Genomic DNA, 20,501 nt, shown 5'->3' with positions numbered 1-20,501 from the left:
TACTTTTTCTGTTCTCAGTCTCTAAAACTGTGAAGTTCAGCTGCAAAAATCTAAGTCCGGATGATCAAAACTTCAGTTAAGCCGTTTCTGGTATAAATCCCATTTCTGAGAATTTTCTTAACTAACTTTTTATTGCAGCATGCAGTATCATACGATGCTACCATTTGTGGTACAGAATTTTATTGGTTCACTGTGCACTATATGCTGAAATTTGGTAGAGCAGTCCAAGTTTAAATTTGCTTCCAGAAGAGCCTGAAACCAGTCTGCTCCTGTAACTGTATAGCATGGGTAGGCAAACTAAGGCCGGGGGCTGGATCCGGCCCGATCGCCTTCTCAATCCAGCCTGCGGATGGTTCAGGAATCAGCGTGTTTTTACAGGAGTAGAATGTGTGCTTTTATTTAAAATACATCTCTGGGTTATTTGTGGGGCCTGCCTGCTGTTTTTACATGAGTACAATGTGTGCTTTTATTTAAAATGCATCTCTGGGTTGTTAGTGAGGCCTGCCTGGTGTTTTTACATGAGTAGAATGTGTCCTTTTATTTAAAATGCATCTCTGGGTTATTTAGGGGCATAGGAATTTGTTCATTCCCTCCCCCCCCCCCAAGGTCTGAGGGACAGTGGACCAGTCCCCTGCTGAAAAAGTTTGCTGACCCCTGCTCTATAGGAAACCATATGTAATATGAGTCTCTCTGAGAATGTGCAGTTTCCGGCCCAACTGAGATATAATAAAGCCCTGTCTGGTTGTTTGAAATTCTTCCTGCTAGTATTATCCTAGGTAGCCAAAGAGCTTGTCAATTGAGTTCCTCCCACATATTCAGTTTAATGGCAAGAGTTCCATTTCAGATCTTTGCAAATTGGTGCACATAGTAGGGGAGCAGGATCACACCTGCTGTCTCCACCTCCCTGCAACCTACACACACTGATAAGTCCTCTGTGAACAGAGGCTGTGAGGGTACAATTTGTCTCTGCGTAGGCTCTATGCATGCAGAGGACTAAAAATATTATCATTTCATAACTTTGCAAATGTAGTCAAATTGAACAAAACAGCTAAGCTACAGAAAGAAAGGCTGGTAGAGAATTGTAATAATGTATTGCTGGAAAATAAAACTCCAAGGTGGCTTTCACCTTTGGAAGCTAAGGCCCGAAAAAGACCCAATATGGAGGCCAAATGGCCAAAATATTGGGAAATACTAGAAAAAGATGGAGACAACTGGAAATTGCAGAGTTTGGAGAAAATGAAGGATAAAGTGCGAGACTGGTTACATTACGCTCAGATTAAAGAAGTTTTTAAAAATGACAAGAAATTAGGGTTCCAGGTGGAGAAATCGAAACTAGAAACAGAATTGTTAGAACCTAAGAGTAAGGTACTTTCAAGGATGTATAACTTGCTGTTAAAATGGAACACACAAGATGAAATGGTTAAATCGGCTATGATAAGGTGGGCACAGGACATTGGGTATAATATTATGTTTGAGGACTGGGAAAGGTTGTGGAGTACTGGATTGAAATTTACTGCATGTAACGCTTTGAAAGAAAATGTAATGAAAATGATATATAGATGGTATATGACCCCAGTCAAACTTGCAAAAATTTACCACCTGACTGACAATAAGTGTTGGAAATGTAAAGAGTGTGAAGGAACATTCTTCCACCTCTGGTGGACTTGCCCTAAAGTGAAGGCGTTCTGGGAAATGATTTATAATGAACTGAAAAAGGTATTTAAATATACCTTCACTAAGAAACCAGAGGCCTTTCTTTTGGGTATTGTCGGCCAAGGGGTGGTAAAGAAGGACCGGACATTTTTTATGTATGCAACAACAGCAGCAAGGATACTACTCGCAAAGCATTGGAAAGCTCAAGATCTACCCACACTGGAAGAATGGCAGATGCAACTGATAGACTACATGGAACTGGCTGAGATGACCAGCAGAATTCGTGACCTGGGAGAAGAGAGGACTGAGGAGGATTGGAAGAAATTTAAGAATTATTTACAAAAACATTGCAACTTGAGTGAATGCTAAACAGGATGCTAGATCAAAATAATTGAGCACCACTAATTTAAATGATTTAAGAAAATAAGTGAGATTGAGAAAATATAACTCTTTTTGAGAACTAGAAGATTATGAAATATAGAAGGGATATAAGAATGCAAATAAGATAATAAATTGCTGACAAAATGTTATAACGATGAAAGTGGGAGCGGGAGATGTGAGGAAGTCCAAAGAAAATGTGAAACTATGTTAAGATATATGTTACATTGTTTATTATGTTTATTTCTATTGTAAAACCCAATAAATATTTATTTTAAAAAAAGAGAGAATTGTAATAATGTAAGAGTGGCGGCATATTTGATATAGCGGGTCCTCCCTTAAAGAGGGCACGTATTGCAGTGAGACCTGGAAACCGACACCCTGTGTTGTGGGTGGGTCCGATTGGTCAGCCACAACACCCCATTGGTAGGTCCCTCGTAGCTGGGTGCAATCTGGCCAATGGGATGCAGTCCAAATGGTTTGAGGGACCTATTTATACCCATGCACATGGCCCAGAGCTTCCTCTTTTGGCGCGTGCATTCGGAACACCCGCCCACCTCTCCCTACTTTTAGGGCTTTGCACTTGGCCTTGCTATGCCATTGTGTTTCATCTGTCATTGGGACAGGGGCACGGCAGGAAGTTCCCCCACTTGGCTGATTGGCTCTTGCCATTTGGGTTCCACCTGCCGCGTAGCAAATCATCACAACTTGTAAGGTTGCGGCTAGGCTCTGTTTCAGGTGATAGGGATGGGAGAACAGTCTCGCCATCCCTATGTGAAGGGCATTCTGTTAAAGGAATCCAGGGACTCAATGGTTTGGTCAACCCCTGAGAGGGGGTTGTGCCCGTGCACATAGGACCCGCCCAAGCTTCTGAAAGAAGCTGTATGACCCTTCTGCCGCACACCTTGGCTTTGGGACAGAAACTTCCTACTAGACCCCTCTAATAGGGTGCCCTGTTATCGCATAGTACTGAGGGACGCAGGTGGCGCTCTGGTCTAAACCACTGAGCCTCTTGGGCTTGGAAATCAGAAAGCTGGCAGTTCGAATCCCCGCGAAGGGGTGAGCTCACATTGCTCTGTCCCAGCTCCTGCCAACCTAGCTGTCTGAAAGCACACCAGTGCAAGTAGATAAATGGGTACCTCTGTGACGGGAAAGTAAACAGCGTTTCCGTGTGCTCTGACTTCTGTCACGGATGCACCAGCAGTTTAGTCATGCTGGTCACATGACCTGGAAAGCTGTCTGTGGACAAATGCCGACTCTCTCGGCCTGAAAAGCGAAATGAGTGCCGCAACCCCCATAGTTGCCTTTGACAGGACTTAACCGTCCAGGGGCCCTTTACCTTACTGAGGTGGGGATGATGCATAATTTCACCCGAATGTTGTTAGATGAGAAGGATTCCACCCAATTCCTTATCCACCAAAGTTGTGACTACAGTGGTACCTCAGGTTAAGTACTTAATTCATTCTTAACCTGAAACTGTTCTTAACCTGAAGCACCACTTTAGCTAATGGGGCCTCCTGCTGCTGCCGCACTGCCAGAGCACAATTTCTGTTCTCATCCTGAAGCAAAGTTCTTAACCTGAAGCACTATTTCTGGGTTAGCGGAGTCTGTAACCTGAAGCGTATGTAACCCGAAGCGTATGTAACCTGAGGTACCACTGTATTGCTATGGGGAACGCAAAACCTCCAAACCGGGCCAATCTGTTCGGAGGAAAATTCCTTCCCGGCTCTGAAAATGGCAACCATTACTGAACCACAGAAAACGCTTCCTGTCACTGAACGCAGTCCCTAGAAGGAAAAGGTTACCGTATGGGGGTAGGAAAGGTTGTTCTTCAGCAAACTGCTGTCCCAGAGGTTGTGGACAGCTGGCCTTTATTGGGCCCCAAGCCCTGCCCACCTGGTCCAGCTGGATTGGCCAGAATTCAGATCAACAGGGGACAGGAAAGCCCAGCAATCTCCAGTGGCAGGCCTGGGAATTTCCCAACAGCTGACCATCTAGCCCAGGTATTGGTCCCGAGGGGCAGGAGTTTGGCATCATCAGCTGCCCACCCACAGCCATTATTCCCACTCTCATCTTGCTGCTAAAGAGCAACAAAGATTTCAGCTCTGAGAGTGATTCCTACAAAACACCTGCCTCATAATTCCTCTCTCACTTTATGCTTTGGAATGTAAAATCTCTCATTTCCCCATACATCCAGAAAACCTCCTTGCGGCTGTTGCACTGGGCTTTGGTTTCTAACTGTACTTCTGTCGTGTTCCTAAGAACTTCCTCGGATATTGTATGTATTTGAACAGTATGCTAGAAATTGTCCCCAAACTCCAAAGACGCTGCAATATCCTGTATGTATTTGTGGATAGTAAATAAGGGATGGCAGGAAGCGTTGCACAAATATCAGAGTGCCTAAAATAATCCTCATGCACTTTTTTGTCACACGTCCAGCAAAACGTCAATGGAAGCGAAACTGCCCACCATAAAAATAGCTGGAAAAGAACAGAAAAGCCTTTAGGGACAATGTCCTCCCCCGACACAAAACAGGATGCACACATTTATACCCTGTTCCCAGTAAGGTCTTTCTCCTTGCAAAATGATACAGAATTATTCCACTGAGAAATGAACTGAAAGCCCCCGGGGGATGTGGTATTTTCTGTGTGCCACATTTTTAAAGAAACTATGACAAAACTGTGCATTGCTATCATTTCTCACAGTTGCCAAAGGAATGTTTTAGAGTTACCGTAGTTGTGCTTCGGGGGCTCAGACATGGCTGTGAAGTTCAGGAAGCACACAGGGATAGACAAATATGCATGAGCTGGATGTTTTTCCTGTTTTGTCCCATTTCGGCTTTGGGGCATGTGTATCCTTTTCTCTTTTGCCTTTCAGAAGGCAAGGAGACTTATGCCCCACAAGCTATTTTTACTGGTGGGACTCAAGAAGAGGAAGGGAGAGACAGACAAACCCAGCAATCTGAAGATCCCACCACCCAGCCCGCCTAGTGAGATGACAATCTCTAGAAGTGGAGAGTAAGGGACGCAGGTGACGCTGTGGTCTAAACCACACTGAGCCTCTTGGGGTTGCCAATTGGAAGGTCGGTGGTTCAAATCCAGGCAGTGGGGTGAGCTCCCGTCACTCTGTCCCAGCTCCTGCCAACCTAGCAGTCCGAAAGCATACTAGAGCGAGTAGATAAATAGGTACCACTGTGGTGGGAAGGTAAACGGCGTTTCCCTGCGCTCTGGTGCATGGAAACTAAGGTTCAACCCCCTGCTTAGCCATTCAGCTCGCTGGTTGAGTAAAAATAACCTACTGCACAGGGTTGTTGTGAATATAAAATGGGGGAGGGGAGGCCATGCATGCTGCCGTGAGCTCCTTTGAGAAAAGGTGGGATATACATCTGAATCAGGAGAACACATGAAACCTGGGAAACCTTTCCAATGAAAGATAGCTGCTTGCATGTATAGTAGTAGAACTACCATAATGCTCAGCAGGATGCAATGTTTCTTCAAGACTCCATAATATATATATTTTAAGGCAATCAGTATGTGTTTCTGATTGCCATATTTCCCCATTGTGTTTTTGCCTTGGTTCAGAGGCAATATTGGCTTGGATCAGGTCCTTGATTTGCATATTGGTGTTGTAGCTAAGGAAAGAAGAAGAGAAACCTTCTCCAATTCTTTCTTTCTTTCTTTCTTTTCTTCCCATCCTGGGTTTTATTAACAGGAGCTAAAATTCAAAGCCTTTCTTGTGGCATCACCGAAGCTGCAAATTGGAATGTCAGCAGAAATGAAGACTTATAGGGATGTGATTTCCCAGGAGAAAAAGCAAGGCATCTGTCTTCTATAAAACACTCCAGCCTCTCATTTGAGATCTGTCCAACAAAGTGCCTCAGACGGAGGGAAAATGTATAAACTGGTCATTATCAAAGTTGCAACAGCATGAACAAACAATGGTCATTATAGAGACAGTATTCTGCCCCCACCTGCCGAAAACCGATATAGATCAAGGTTCACCCCCCCCCCCAATCTTTCCTTTGTTAAGGTATGGTGGAAATACCACAGCCTCTGAAGTTCACCCAATATGTGATTATTGCTAAATGAGGAGCTTATTGCTTATTGCTAACTAAAAAAAAAGTCTCTTGCAAAAAACTAGGCTGACTGCTCATTTGTTCTGCAATGCCGACTTGGATATCTGTTGCTAGGCTGGGATTTTAAAAATAAGCTTCTTCAGATACAGTGGGAGAACAGTAACTGAGCTTTGACTTGAGATGCAAGTAAGAATTAGGAAAATAGTTTGCCTAATATTATTAGTGTAATAAACAAAAATCTGCCCTTATTCCCTTATGGGGGACACAAGAGCCCTTATAGAGTCATTTGTAGGTTCTCCATCAGTAGGAGAAAATAACAGAGGCCAACCAGAGAATATTGAGAAGCAAAGCAGCTAGTAAGCCTGATCTTTATTGAACTGTTGCAACAGGGTGCAGGAAAGGAGGAGGACCCAGAACAAAGGTGTGCCTGCCCTTATATAGACATTTTTAATTGCCCACCCTGGAGTCCAAGACCACCCCCAGAAATATACCTACATCACAGAAGTGGCGATCTACAACAGAAATCTGAGTACATTGTTTATCTCCTGTCTGGCAGGTTACCTGTTTAATGGTCACTTGATTGGATACCCTGGGGAGCCTGGCCAGTCTTTTGTAATGATAAATAGTTAGTTCCTGAGCCAGGTCACAGGCTCACCCTATTCATACACAGACATACCCTTAAGACAGGATTTGTGAATGAAAAGACACTGGGGAGGCTTTTAAGTTTTCCTTCGACCTTGCAGAGAAATCATTTGGTCAGTCTGGGAGTCAGAATTGTTTCAGGGCTGTTTTCCTGTGCTGCTTCAGACATGTGGTTTATATATGCAATTATGAATATTTAATATGTGTGTGTGTGTAAGACCTTTTTTATTATTATTTCATTAGCATTGGAAGTTTGTGGTGTGTGTGTGTGTGTGTGTTTTTTTAAAGGCTGCCTTATAGGGCCTAAGATGAGAAGCCTTCAAGGCTGATCACACATCCATTGGTTGGTTTTCCAACTGGTTACATGCCATTGTAGAATTGATTTGTGTGATCTGCACCAGAGACAGGGTATCAGTCTCTGAAGAGCAACAAAAGGAGAGGGCTACTGTAGGCTTCCTGGAGGCGTTTGATTACAGTGGTACCTCAGGTTAAGTATTTAATTCGTTCCAGAGGTCCGTTCTTAACCTGAAACTGTTCTTAACCTGAAACGCCACTTTAGCTAGTGGGGCCTCCTGCTGCTGCCACGCCACTGGAGCACGATTTCTGTTCTCATCCTGAAGCAAAGTTCTTAACCCGAAGTAATATTTCTGGGTTAGCGGAGTCTTTAACCTGAAGCATCTGTAACCCGAGGTACCACTATACTGAGATGCTGGGTTAATTTCCAGTCCATAGTGGCCTGGTGAGGAAGGGCTGGTCTTTAATCTGAAGCATATGTAACCTGAGGTACCATTGTAGTTGTTGTAGGAAACAGGATGTGGGACTAGATTGACCTCTGATCTGCAGGGCTCCAGTATGGTGTAGTGGTTAAGAGCGGTAGTCTCGTAATCTGGGGAACCGGGTTTGCGTCTCCGCTCCTCCACATGCAGCTGCTGGGTGACCTTGGGCTAGTCACACTTCTTCTCTCAGCCCCACTCACCTCACAGAGTGTTTGTTGTGGGGGAGGAAGGGAAAGGAGAATGTTCGCCGCTTTGAGACTCCTTCGGGTAGTGATAAAGCGGGATATCATATCCAAACTCCTCTTCTTCTTCTTCTTAGGTTCATCATTGCGTGGATTCACTGCACAGTACAAAAGGCATAAATGCAGCCGCATAGTCCCCACTGTAGACTGGCATTATCCTTTCATTCACCAGAGATTTCCTGACATGGCCAGAAACCAGACAATGAAAGCAAAAATCTTGTTTGTACACAAGGATGTGAAAGAAAGTAAGAAAAAGTCTCTTTTTATTTCGTTTGACTTTATTAAATATATAAGTGAGGGAGCCGAGGCCCCCATACGTCTGGGAATCAGGCTGCAAAATGCATTAGAAATCCAGATGTTTCCCCAAGAAAGCAACCCTACCCCAATACATCACCAAGGTATGTGAGCTTGTGGAACTCTTTAAGAGCAACAAGCTTAACACTGGAGACCAGGGACCAATAGAACTTTGGAAATCAAAGCTACTTAGGCTGGATCTATACACATCAAAGAAGCATTTCTGTTAAATGAGTTGCAAACTTTGTACCAGAACCAGGGCCTTTTTGGCCATGGCCCTGGCCTGGTAGAACACTCTCTCACAAGCAACTAGGGCCCTGCGGGATTTGACATCTTTCTGCAGGGCCTGCAAGACAGAGCTGTTCCGCCAGGCCTTTGGCCAGAGGGCAGTCTGACCTATTTTCATGTGTATAAGAACCAGCCTGTTCAGTTCACAGGTTCTTTTATGATCAGTGAAAACAGTTGGTCCTGGCAAGTATTAACCGCTCTCAATCTTAACTGATAACTGCCATTTCTCCAGATTTTAATTTGCCTGAATTAATTTTAAGATGTATTTTAATTAATTGATGCCTGTTTTTATGTATACTGTGTTATTTGTATGATGTTAGCCGCTCTGAGCCTGGCTTCGGCTGGGGAGGGTGGGGTACAAATAAAATTTATTATTATTAGAAATCGGGTTAGCAAAAATGGAACTCCACAGCACCATCTGGTGTCCCAGTGTTAGAATGCATAAACAATGTATATAAAGCGCTTTTTCTTTGCCAGTGTAGCTGAGTCCAGAGTCTCAGACCACACATGTAAGTTTCAAAGGAACTTTGAGGAAAGCAAGCAGCCCTGATCTTGCAGAGATGGAGAGGCGCTAGCTGGATGATCTGAAAATGTAACATTTTTGAATGGAGATTTCATTTATTTCTTTATCAAATGCATGCACTGCTTTATATCCTTAAGAAATTTCAAAGTGGCTAACAGTACAATAAAATCAAAATAAAGCAACTGGAATGTCCGTTAATGTTACTATAGAAAAATAAATTCCAGCTGGCAACTGGTGCAGTAACCTCAAAAACATAAGCAAGCAGAGAATTTGTCTCAGTGGGAGGCAGAAAGCATGGATTCATATGACTAATCTAGACATTGAGGAGGTTCAGATATATAAGATGAATTACATGACAGTCGATTACCAAGTAGTAACATAGAACAGAATGCATATAGCCACTTGGTAAACTGGTCATCAGTATTATTAAGGATTTCTGGGAATTGTTACTCTGTGAGGAGTTAATTACAGTGCCCAGAATTTTTTGAGGGAAAAGATGTGCTTTGAATGTGCTCTAAAGGCATAACGTGTGGGCAGCCTTAATCGTAGGTGTAAATATGGATTTCACATAAACGCCTTAATAAAACAAAAAGAAAAATGGAGTGCTGTCCTTTTAAAGTTCTTTCTTCAGACTGTTACCACATCATGTTTTTAATTGGTTCACACACACACACCCCAACAGTACCAGAAGTTCTCTTTTGAAGCTTGGTCTTTGCTGGTAACAAAGAGGGGAAATTGGCTCAGTTTCACTCGCTGCAGTTACAAAGCAGTCTCCTTAAAATGGCTGCCAGTTGCCAACAGATTCAGGAAGAAAAGGAAACTTACAAGCCCCTTATAACACAAAGGAACATAGACAGGCAAGGAACTTGCAATGTTGTTGGGGTATTTCACAACTATTTTGAAAGCCTGTAAAGAAAACCTCGGCAGCAAGCTTTTCCTATGGGTTCAGGGCTTTTCAGAGAGGACATAAGCAGGCATCTCTCTTGCTTAACAACCAGTTCCTAATTGTGCTGAGACAGAACAAAAATCTCATTTTCTCACTATTGACTCACTACCATAAAGGTGGCTACTCCATGCTTCAGCTCTCTACTGAACATGCACAGAAATGTCCTTCTTCCATAATTCTGCTGAATGGCTACATGCACAGTGGACTAAAGCTAACTTTTAAAGGGTTGTCTACATTGACCTTACTTGACTCCTTCAATCGCATGGTGACTTTTTCCAATAATTGTACAGCAATACCCACAAATTGGGATGGCTGAAGTGTTTTGATACCATGGGGTAATCTCCGTATCATTCCAGTTTTTAGTATATGTGCTCATCATACATAGATCTTTCCAGTACGAAATATAATAAGACTCCTTCCTATGAGTTTGTTTTATGCAGATTTGATTGTATTATGTGGGAAAAGAAAATGGCTGCTTATGTCTGGAGAGACAAATGAAGTATTTAAAACAAACTTAAAAACAACCCACATAAAAAAGATAACCTCTAAAGATAAAACTATCCTTATTGTGCTGAAGAAGACTGGAAGACCTGGCTGAGAAACTTGTTAGTGTTCAAAGTGTTAGATGGTCCTCATCCTCAGAACAATTTTGTGAGGTCAGTTGCTGGAAATCCAGATGGGGAAACGGAGCTTGAGAGAAGCAACTTGTCCCAGGCACCACTGTGAGCCCATGGCTAGAGTGATAGTCAGGCAAATGGGTCAATCTGTTGCATACCCCTAAACTGTCCAGCTTTAAGTGGGGCATCCCAGAATCGCAAAAGCCATCCTGGCTTCTGATTGGCTCCCGGGATGAACTGTTTGAGCTCTTACATTTTGGTGGGCAATGCTTTCACATAAGAAGAAGAACAGTTTGGATTTGATATCCCGCTTTATCACTACCCAAAGGAGTCTCAAAGTGGCTAACATTCTTCTTTCCCTTCCTCCCCCGCAACAAACACTCTATGAGGTGAGTGGGGCTGAGAGACTTCAAAGAAGTGTGACTAGCCCAAGGTCACTCAGCAGCTGCATGTGGAGGAGCGGAGACGCGAACCTGGTTCACCAGATTATGAGTCTATCGCTCTTCACCACTACACCACACTGGCTCTCTGCCGAAAACTGGGATACGCAACTTTCGGGGCCACAATCCTGAGCAAGTTGTGTGACTCGTATGAGATCACAGCACCCACCCCCCATGCACATCTTTTGGGGATGTGATCTCACACGACTTGCTCAGGATCGTGGCCCCAAAAGATGCGTGTCCCAATTTTCGGCAGTGGCATGTTAGAGGGGAGGTTTTATTCCCTCCATTAATGTACTCTTGAGATCTGGTGCCACTGATATATTCCTAGCTGCCCAGTCACTCTCCCTACCCATCCCTTCCTCCATAGAGTTTTTGTTATGTACTGAGTTGAATAGGATCTAAAATGCAGCAGTCTGATTAGTCCTAGAACAATAGAATTCAGAATGCAGCAGTCTGGTTGGTCCACAGGAGCCACCCAATCCAGCTCCAGGTGGAAGTGAATCCGCAACCTGATTGGCCTACAGGAGAATCCTGGAATTAGCCAATCACGTGGGGCCCATTGTGTAAATAATGTATATAAAGCAGACATTCTGGGTGAACGTCCATTCCTCCTCACCACTATGAGCTGAATAAAGAGCATGAAATCCACTCTCGACTCCCAGTATATTTGAGGTGTTAAGCTAAGTGGTCATTTGTGAGGAAGGCCATCTTCTGTCTTCTAGTCAGAAAGGCTGTAGAATGAGGTGGAAACAAACCCACTGGATTTCACTGAGGGTTCATTTAGTTCAGCATCCTGTTTTCCATTTCCAGGTGCTTCCAGGAAGCGCCACAGGCAAGCTACAAAGATAGTCCACCCCCCCCCCCCAATTTTACATGACCAGACATCCTCAGAAGCTGATTATCCGTAGATACAGCACAAAAAGTGTCAGGGAACTGCCATCGGAAGGAAGGGAAGTGAAAGGGCTCACACAGGTTGGGAGAGACTCAGCAGCTGAAGAGGGAACCAGTAGGGGGAGAGGAGCTGGGCTGAGGGAAAGGGAGCTGGAGGGATGGCTCAGAGACACTTCCAGCGAAAACAGTGGGGAGGTTTCAGGACCTCCTGTAGGGACACCCACTCCTCGCCGGAAACTGTCACGCAGAGAGTCCAGAAGACGTGTTTCCGTTAAGGAGCTTTTATGTTGGAAGCGATTCCGAAAGCAACCACTGTCGGAATCTGCCAGCGACTGACGGAGCCATGTTTAAGGGGCTCCGTTACAGACAGAGGTTTGCAAACTTGACCAAACTCTGAGGGACTAGGATTTTACACACAAGCAGCTCATCGTCCCATCACAGCATTCCGACAGTCTTCGTGAGCAGCTTGTGCAGGAGAAGGCATCATGAGCAACCCAGCCGGAACCGGAGAAGCAGGAGCTGGAGCGGGTCCAAGCCTGGAAGAAAGGTACCGGGTGTTGGAGGTCCAGCTAGCGCTGCAGACGGCGAGGCTTGAGGAGAGGAGGGCTCAGGATGCAGACAAAAAGGGGAAAGACACCCAGCTCGTCAGAAAGGTACCAGGATTGGTGCAGAAGTTTGGGGGGGAGCCCAAAGACTATCATGGCTTTCGGACAGAGATGCAATATGCCCTCAATCTGCAGTTTGATGAATTCCCTGACGAGGAATCACGAGTGGCTTTCCCTATGCCCAGGATTGACGACATTTTGACAAGGGTCAGGAAGGGAAAGATTTTTACTAAACTGGACCTAAGGGGGGCGTACAACCTGATACGAATAAGGAAGGGGGATGAATGGAAAACCACCATGTTCACCCCTTTGGGGGCATTTGAATATTTAGTTATGCCCTTCGGCCTACAAGGAGGCTCCGCGTGCTTTCAATCGTTTATGAACCACGTCCTGGGGCCTTTGCTTTACAAGAATTGTGTGGCCTTCTTAGACGACGTGTTGGTGTATTCTGAGAATGAGGAGCAGCATGTGAGAGACGTCAGAGAAGTGTTGAGCAGGCTGCAAGCCAACCAGCTGTGGGTGAAACTGGAGAAGTGTCAGTTTCATACCAAGGAGGTGGAATTCCTGGGGTATCGCCTGTCAGACAAGGGATTGGCCATGGATCCCGGCAAGGTCCAGGCGGTGCTGGAATGGAAAACACCCAAAACAAGGAAGGATGTGCAGAGGTTCCTAGGATTTGGGAACTTCTATCGTAAGTTCATCCGAAACTTTGCCCACCTGACGGCGCCCATTACGGACTGTCTCAGCAGTAAGAAGAAGTTCGTTTGGACTGAGGAGGCGGAGCGAGCATTTGAGGAACTAAAAAGGGCCTTCGCCTCGGAACAACAACTCCTGCATGTGGATTTACAAAAACCGATGAGAGTGGAAACTGACGCATCAGACAGAGCTATTGGGGCGGTGCTTCTGCAGCCAGGGAAGGAGGAGTCAGAGTGGAGACCGTGTGCCTTTTTTTCGCGAAAGCTGAACAAATCCGAGAGGAACTACACGGTGTATGACCGAGAACTACTAGCCATTCATGAGGCGTTCCGGAGATGGAGGCACCTGCTAATTGGCGCACAACATAAGGTGCAAGTGTGCACTGACCACAAGAACCTAGAGTATTGGAGGACGGCACGAGTGCTCAACCAACGGCAAGTGAGATGGGCCCAGGAGTTCTCCAAATTTAACTTTGAGATTTGTTACGTGCCAGGCCCAGAGAACATTAGGGCGGACGCTCTCTCACGCAAACCTGAATATTTGGAGGGGGAGGGAGCACCCGAAGAGAGACATGTCATTCCAGAGGACCGCTGGGTGTGTGGGGCGGCATTGGTGGGACAAAGAGAACTGGTAGAGGAAACAGAGAATGATGAATACGCCCAGAATAAGCTCAGAGGTCTTAGGGGTGAGGGAGAGGAACCAGGGGGTTTCGAGGAAAGAAATGGAGCTTTGTATTACAAAGGGGCACTGTATATCCCTGAAGGAGACTTAAGGGGGAGGGTACTCAAGCAGTTGCACGACAGCCCCACGGCGGGGCATTTTGGACAACACAAAACCATGTGGTTGGTCACCAGGGAATTTTGGTGGCCTAAGGTGAGGGAAGATGTACGGGAGTATGTAAGAGGGTGTGAGCAATGCCAGCGAGCCAAAGGGGAGAGGCGGGCACCGGCGGGGCTATTAGAACCCTTACCAACCCCAGAACGACCTTGGGAGGCAGTGTCGATAGATTTTATGACTGATCTGCCGAAGTCCAAGGGGAAAACAGCCATCATGGTGGTGGTAGACCTACTAACAAAGATGTGCCACTTTGTAGCCTGCTCGCATGCAGTCACGGCGGAAGAGACAGCGAAGTTATTTGTAGAACACATTTTTAGGTTGCACGGGGTGCCATTGAGGGTGGTCTCAGACCGAGGAAAACAATTTACTTCCAGGTTCTGGAGGAAGCTCATGAGCTTACTGCAGGTGGAGGTCAACTTTTCGACTGCCCGGCACCCTGAAACCAACGGGCAGGCGGAAAGAGCAAACGGGGTCCTCCAGCAATACCTGAGGTGTTATGTCAATGACAGAGAGAATGACTGGGTAGAAAAGTTGGCGCTGGCGGAATTTGCCTACAACAATGCCGAGAATGTGTCCACAGGGATGAGCCCCTTCTTGGCTAATTATGGGTGTCATCCCAGGGCTTTCCCAGGGGGAGAAGGGGAGAGATGGGGTGTCCCGGCAGCCGAGCATTTTGTAGAAGAAATGGAAGCAATCCATCGTCAGCTCCAACTCAACTTAGAAAGGGCGAAGGAAGAATACAAGAGGCAGGCAGACAAGAACCGAAGGGAAGGTGAAACCATAAGGGTGGGAGATAGGGTGTGGCTGTCAACCCAAGGGTTGCCGTTCAAAGGAGGTTGTAAGAAATTAAGACCCAGGAGATTGGGTCCCTTTGAGGTCATTCAACAGGTCAACCCAGTGGCTTTCAGGCTCCGGTTACCCAACCACATGAAACTGCACCCAGTATTTCACAGGTCGTTACTGTCACCGTATGAGGGGGGACGAGAAGGGATGGCCACTCGGGGACCGGTCATAGAAGAAAGGGAATGCAGCAGCCATGTGGCAGAAATCCTCGACGCCAGATGGAAGGGGGATCAGGTGGAGTATTTGGTAGCGTGGGAAGGAGAACCGGAGTCAGAAAACACTTGGGTAATGGCAGAAGATATCAATGACGAGGTATTGATAGAAACGTTCCATCAAAGGTTCCCAAGGAAACCTCAGCCTGTGGAGAGGTTCCGGAGGGAATACTTTGGGACCACCGATGAGGAGGAGGAGTTGGAAGGATTCTCGGAATCGGAAGGGGAAGGGGAGATGGACTCTGAGGAGGAGGAGTACTTCGAGACCAGGAACCGCAACAGGTGGAGAGAAGTGTTCGGGACATCGGAAGATGAAGGAAGTTCATTCCGGGGTTTTGCCTCCTCACCGCCCGTAGAGGAGGGGGCGAGAGGGGATGAAGGGGGCCCTGGAGGGGAGGTGGATGTCAGGGAACTGCCATCGGAAGGAAGGGAAGTGAAAGGGCTCACACAGGTTGGGAGAGACTCAGCAGCTGAAGAGGGAACCAGTAGGGGGAGAGGAGCTGGGCTGAGGGAAAGGGAGCTGGAGGGATGGCTCAGAGACACTTCCAGCGAAAACAGTGGGGAGGTTTCAGGACCTCCTGTAGGGACACCCACTCCTCGCCGGAAACTGTCACGCAGAGAGTCCAGAAGACGTGTTTCCGTTAAGGAGCTTTTATGTTGGAAGCGATTCCGAAAGCAACCACTGTCGGAATCTGCCAGCGACTGACGGAGCCATGTTTAAGGGGCTCCGTTACAGACAGAGGTTTGCAAACTTGACCAAACTCTGAGGGACTAGGATTTTACACACAAGCAGCTCATCGTCCCATCACAAAAAGGTTTGCGGCAGGAAGTGCAGAAGTGAAATGAGCCTGAAATAAATTTTAGAGAATGTGCCAAGATTACCAAAGGAGAAGGCCTGGGTGGGGTAGCAGGAAAATAATCTAAACAAAAAGAGAGAAATGCTGAATCATGGCTGCTGATAAACAAGTAGGCGAAATGAGCTAGAAACGAGACTTGACTCCAGAGGGCTTCTAGCTCCACTTTAGGTATAAAGGAAAGATATACAGTGGTACCTCGGGTTACGAACTTAATTCGTTCCGGAGGTCCGTTCTTAACCCGAAACCGTTCTTAACCTGAGGCACGCTTTCGTTAATGGGGCTTCCCGCAGGCGGCACACAATTTCCGTTCTCATCCTGGGGCAAAGTTTGTAACCCAAGGTACTACTTCCAGGTTAGCAGAGTTTGTAACCCAAAGTGTTTGTAACCCGAGGTACCACTGTATTGGCTTCTGTTACCACCAACAATCAAGCTAAATCAGCCTCCTATACTGTTAAACTGCACAGCAGAAGGTGACGAGTTCACAATGGTCGTCTTGCAGTACTGGTCAGTGAGGAGACACAGAAGCAGGGTAGTATTGCTCAGAGGCTGGCACTGTGGTCTGAAGTGAAGACACAAGACAGGTGTTGATCATCAGGTGAGCTATGCGGAAGCAAGCTGCTTGCTAAAACCCGCAGAGGCTCCTTTTATTGACACAATATGCAAAACCAGGCAGATACTTTTGGACTGTGACCTTTACACATCTTCCAATCCCGAGATCGAGGGGTGGTACAGGTTATTTGGCACCTGTTTCCACTGCGTCACTTTCCCCTTGCACAATGCTTTTACTCGAAGGAGACAGGGGTCACAGGGCACGGCAGACTACTAAGACCGCAAAAGGTTAGACAGAGGGCATGATGTTCAGACAGCTGTGGCTTTGTCTGTGGGGGGGGGTGCCCCGCACCCCAAGGTCATGCGCGGGTTGCAATCCGGTGCTTCTATGCATGTGCAAAACCCGGAAGTACGTCCGGGTTTCGGCGGGTCCGTAACCCGAAAAAACACAACCTGAAGCATCTGTAACCCGAGGTATGACTGTATATGTATATGTGTATACACACACACACACACACACACACAATATTAGCAATTTACAATAATGAACACCTTCACTTTTATAGACAAGATGCTTACTTAGTTTATATGCACTAAATGAAAACACACAGAGGTCACACACACACACACACACAGAGAGAGAGAGAGAGAGAGAGATGACAGGATGTTGAGTTTTCATACTACTACCCTCCCAGAAAGTAGTTATGACTTCAGGTGACTTTCAGGATGGGATTTCAAAACAGTATCACAGAAGCCAAACTTATTCCCTTTCCTTGTGATTTTCAGTGAGAATGGAGCTGTTTACAAAGCCACTCCGGGGCTGTTGTGTCATCCCCATGGCAAGGATAAGTACACAACTAAACAGAAAGATAGCCAGCGATAAGTTTGTTTCATAGTGTAGGCAGGCTTTTGTTTCCAACTCCTACATCTCAAGTCTGTTTCTTAGCTGATTGTTCCTCTGCCAAACTCCCAACGGCAGCATCACTTCCAAAAATCTATCAACAGCTGACCAGGATCCTGTTCTGGTTTGAAACACTTTTGTACCATTTTGGATTATTGTTCTACAACGCTCTACACACTTTTGTTGTTTGGTCGTTTAGTCGTGTCCAACTCTTCGTGACCCCATGGACCAGAGCACGCAAGGCACTCCTGTCTTCCACTGCCTCCCGCAGTTTGGTCAAACTCATGCTGGTAGCTTCGAGAACACTATCCAACCATCTCGTCCTCTGTCGTCCCCTTCTCCTTGTGCCCTCCATCTTTCCCAACATCAGGGTCTTTTCCAGGGAGTCTTCTCTTCTCATGAGGTGGCTAAAGTATTGGAGCCTCAGCTTCACGATCTGTCCTTCCAGTGAGCACTCAGGGCTGATTTCCTTCAGAATGGATAGGTTTGCTCTTCTTGCAGTCCATGGGACCCTCAAGAGTCTCCTTCAGCACCATAATTCAAAAACATCAATTCTTCGGCAATCAGCCTTCTTTATGGTCCAGCTCCCACTTCCTCCAAACACTAAGCAAGCTGTTTTAAACCCAAGTCCCAGAGTTCCTGCCATCTTCTCTTTTCTATCTCTCAACCATCAATTTCCCAGGTTTAGGCAGCAGTCTTACACATTCCTGCCCAGGAATAAGCTTCCATGAAACTCAGGGGCATTTACCTTCTGAGAAAACAATCACACAATGGATCAAGGAAATCCTTCCTAGGGATTCCAGCAAAAGAACATTGCAACAATGCAATGAGTCCGTTTAGTTGTGTGCTGCACCTAAATCCCACCTTTCTGTCATGAAATTCAACAGTGTGGAGTTTAAAAAGTGAAGAATGGAAAAACAATGGCAGTTATGGCAGCAGATAAAGGAATTCAACAGGAACATCACAGATGTTTAGGGAAGGGCTTCTCCATAACAAAAATGAGGAACTTAAATGCTCTGATATACAAAATTCTGGGGGGAATTCAGCCATTGTGTTTTGACAAACCTGTTTAGAAGACAATAAAATCCATTGTGTAACAGGAAAAAATAAGGCTTCAGTTATGGGAACTGAAATTCTGCCAGACATTGTCTGATCGCTGGGGAGACCAGTAGTGGGGGAAAATGTCCCGGTTGTTCCGCTAAAGCTTTCTGGCTGAAAACCAGAATGCATGGCTAGTAATAACATGGAAAGGGTGAGTTGGGATCTAGTACATTTACTCATTGGGTGACCACACTCCAAGGGTGTGTCCAAGCAGGGGGGTGTTTGTGGCCCTCCAGATGTTGTTGAGCTATGACTCTCATCATCCTTGACTACTGATTATGCTTCTTAGGGCTGATGAGAGTTGAAGTCCCACAACATCTTGGCTACAGGTTCCAATCCATGCCCTTGTTTCAGACACAAGTACTCTTAAAACTAGAGTTTCCCAGCTGTTTTCGTACTACAAACCCCACCATCCCTAGCTAGCAGGGCCAGCAGTCAGGGATGATGGGAACTGTAGTCCAAAAACTCTGAACTAGAGGAATTCACAATGAGCAAAATAATTATTTACTCAGCCGGGGGGGGGGCGTGTCTAGATTAGCAGCAGGGAGATTTTACCACCACATCCAGTATGGCAGGCAGAGAGCTAGTGCTAGTGCTTGCATTAAGAATCACCGCTTCTATCCTGGAAGGGGAAATGGGGAAGAGAGAGGGCAAAGCTTAGTAGTCTGGCCTTGGTTAACTCCAGTTTATATTCCTGCCTTGTTAGTGCGCTATGTCTGGGACAGCCTTTGAAGACTTCTCAGAGACTTTAGGGTCAAGACAATGCAGAATATAGCTGCTAGCACTGGGACTGGGCATCATCATCTCATTACATCTGTGCATGGTTTCTGGTCACAAATTAAAGTCTTGGTTTTGGTCTTTCACGCTCATCATAGCTCAGGACCACAGCACAATGCCTCCATATGACCCTACAAATACAGTAAGATCTTCAATGGAGGGTCTCCTATGGGTGGCCCTGAAAGGTAAGGGGATGCGGGTGGTGCTGTGGACTAAACCACTGAGCCTCTTGGGCTTGCCGATCGGAAGGTTGGCAGTTCGAATCCCCGCAACGGGGTGAGCTCCTGTTGCTCTGTCCCAGCTCCTGCCAACCTAGCAGTTTGAAAGCACACCAGTGCAAGTAGACAAATAGGTACTGCTGCAGCGGGAAGGTAAACTGTGTTTCCATGTGCTCTGGTTTCCGTCATAGTGTCCCGTTGCACCAGAAGCGGTTTAGTCCTGCTGGCCACATGACCCGGAAAGCTGTCTGTGGACAAATGGTGGCTCCCTCAGCCTGAAAACAAGATGAGCGCTGCAACCCCATAGTCGCCTTTGACGGGACTTAACTGTCCAGGGGTCCTTTACCTTTTTTACCTTATGGATGGCCCTGTCATCTGTGGTGAGGAGGTGGGACTACCAGAGACCAGGATCTTTGTGATGATGGTGGCATTCCACTTGTGGGAATCCTGTGCCCAGAGAACATACACCTGGAAGACAACTTATTGTCCTTTTGGTAACAGTTAAATATCTTTTAAGAAGTTTTTAGCTGACCTAACTGGAAGAGTCCGTGACCAGAAGGAGGAGGAGTATCAGGAAGAGTGGATTAAATTTAATGATTATTTAGTTAAATGTGTTAAGTTAAATTAACGGAAAACAGCTTGCAGATACTTAATTGGCTTAGGATTTTATTTATGTTAAGTGATGAGTTAATATGTTTAATTTCATAAAGTGAAGATTTAAGGTTGTTAATGTTTAAGTTAAATTTTCTAAGAATTGTGATTTGGGAAACGGTTAAAAGGATATGCAATGAAATTCAACCAAGGGGAAGCGGGGAAGTCACTTAACAAAGTTAATAAGTGTAATTTTCAGTAAGGCTATGATTTATGTTTGTTTGTCTTATGTGTTTGTTTGTTTATAATATTGTGAAAACTAATTTAAAAAATTGGGGGAAAAAGAAGTTTTTAGATTAGAAGCCAAGAGCTGGTTTGCAGGTGTCCCTTCTTTCATTCTACAAATTATATCTCCACTGGTGTGCACCCTGCATATGCAGATCTCATTTTTAAGTGAAATATCTTTACTTTTAAACAAATCAGTGCTTCTTTTTTCTTCTTTTTTTACAGAATGACATTCCTTAAAAAACCAGTATCACTGAGTGC

Source organism: Podarcis pityusensis (assembly GCF_964106645.2).
Source record: "Podarcis pityusensis genome assembly, chromosome: 3".
Lineage (NCBI taxonomy): Eukaryota > Metazoa > Chordata > Lepidosauria > Squamata > Lacertidae > Podarcis > Podarcis pityusensis.
This window is presented reverse-complemented; position numbering follows the sequence as displayed.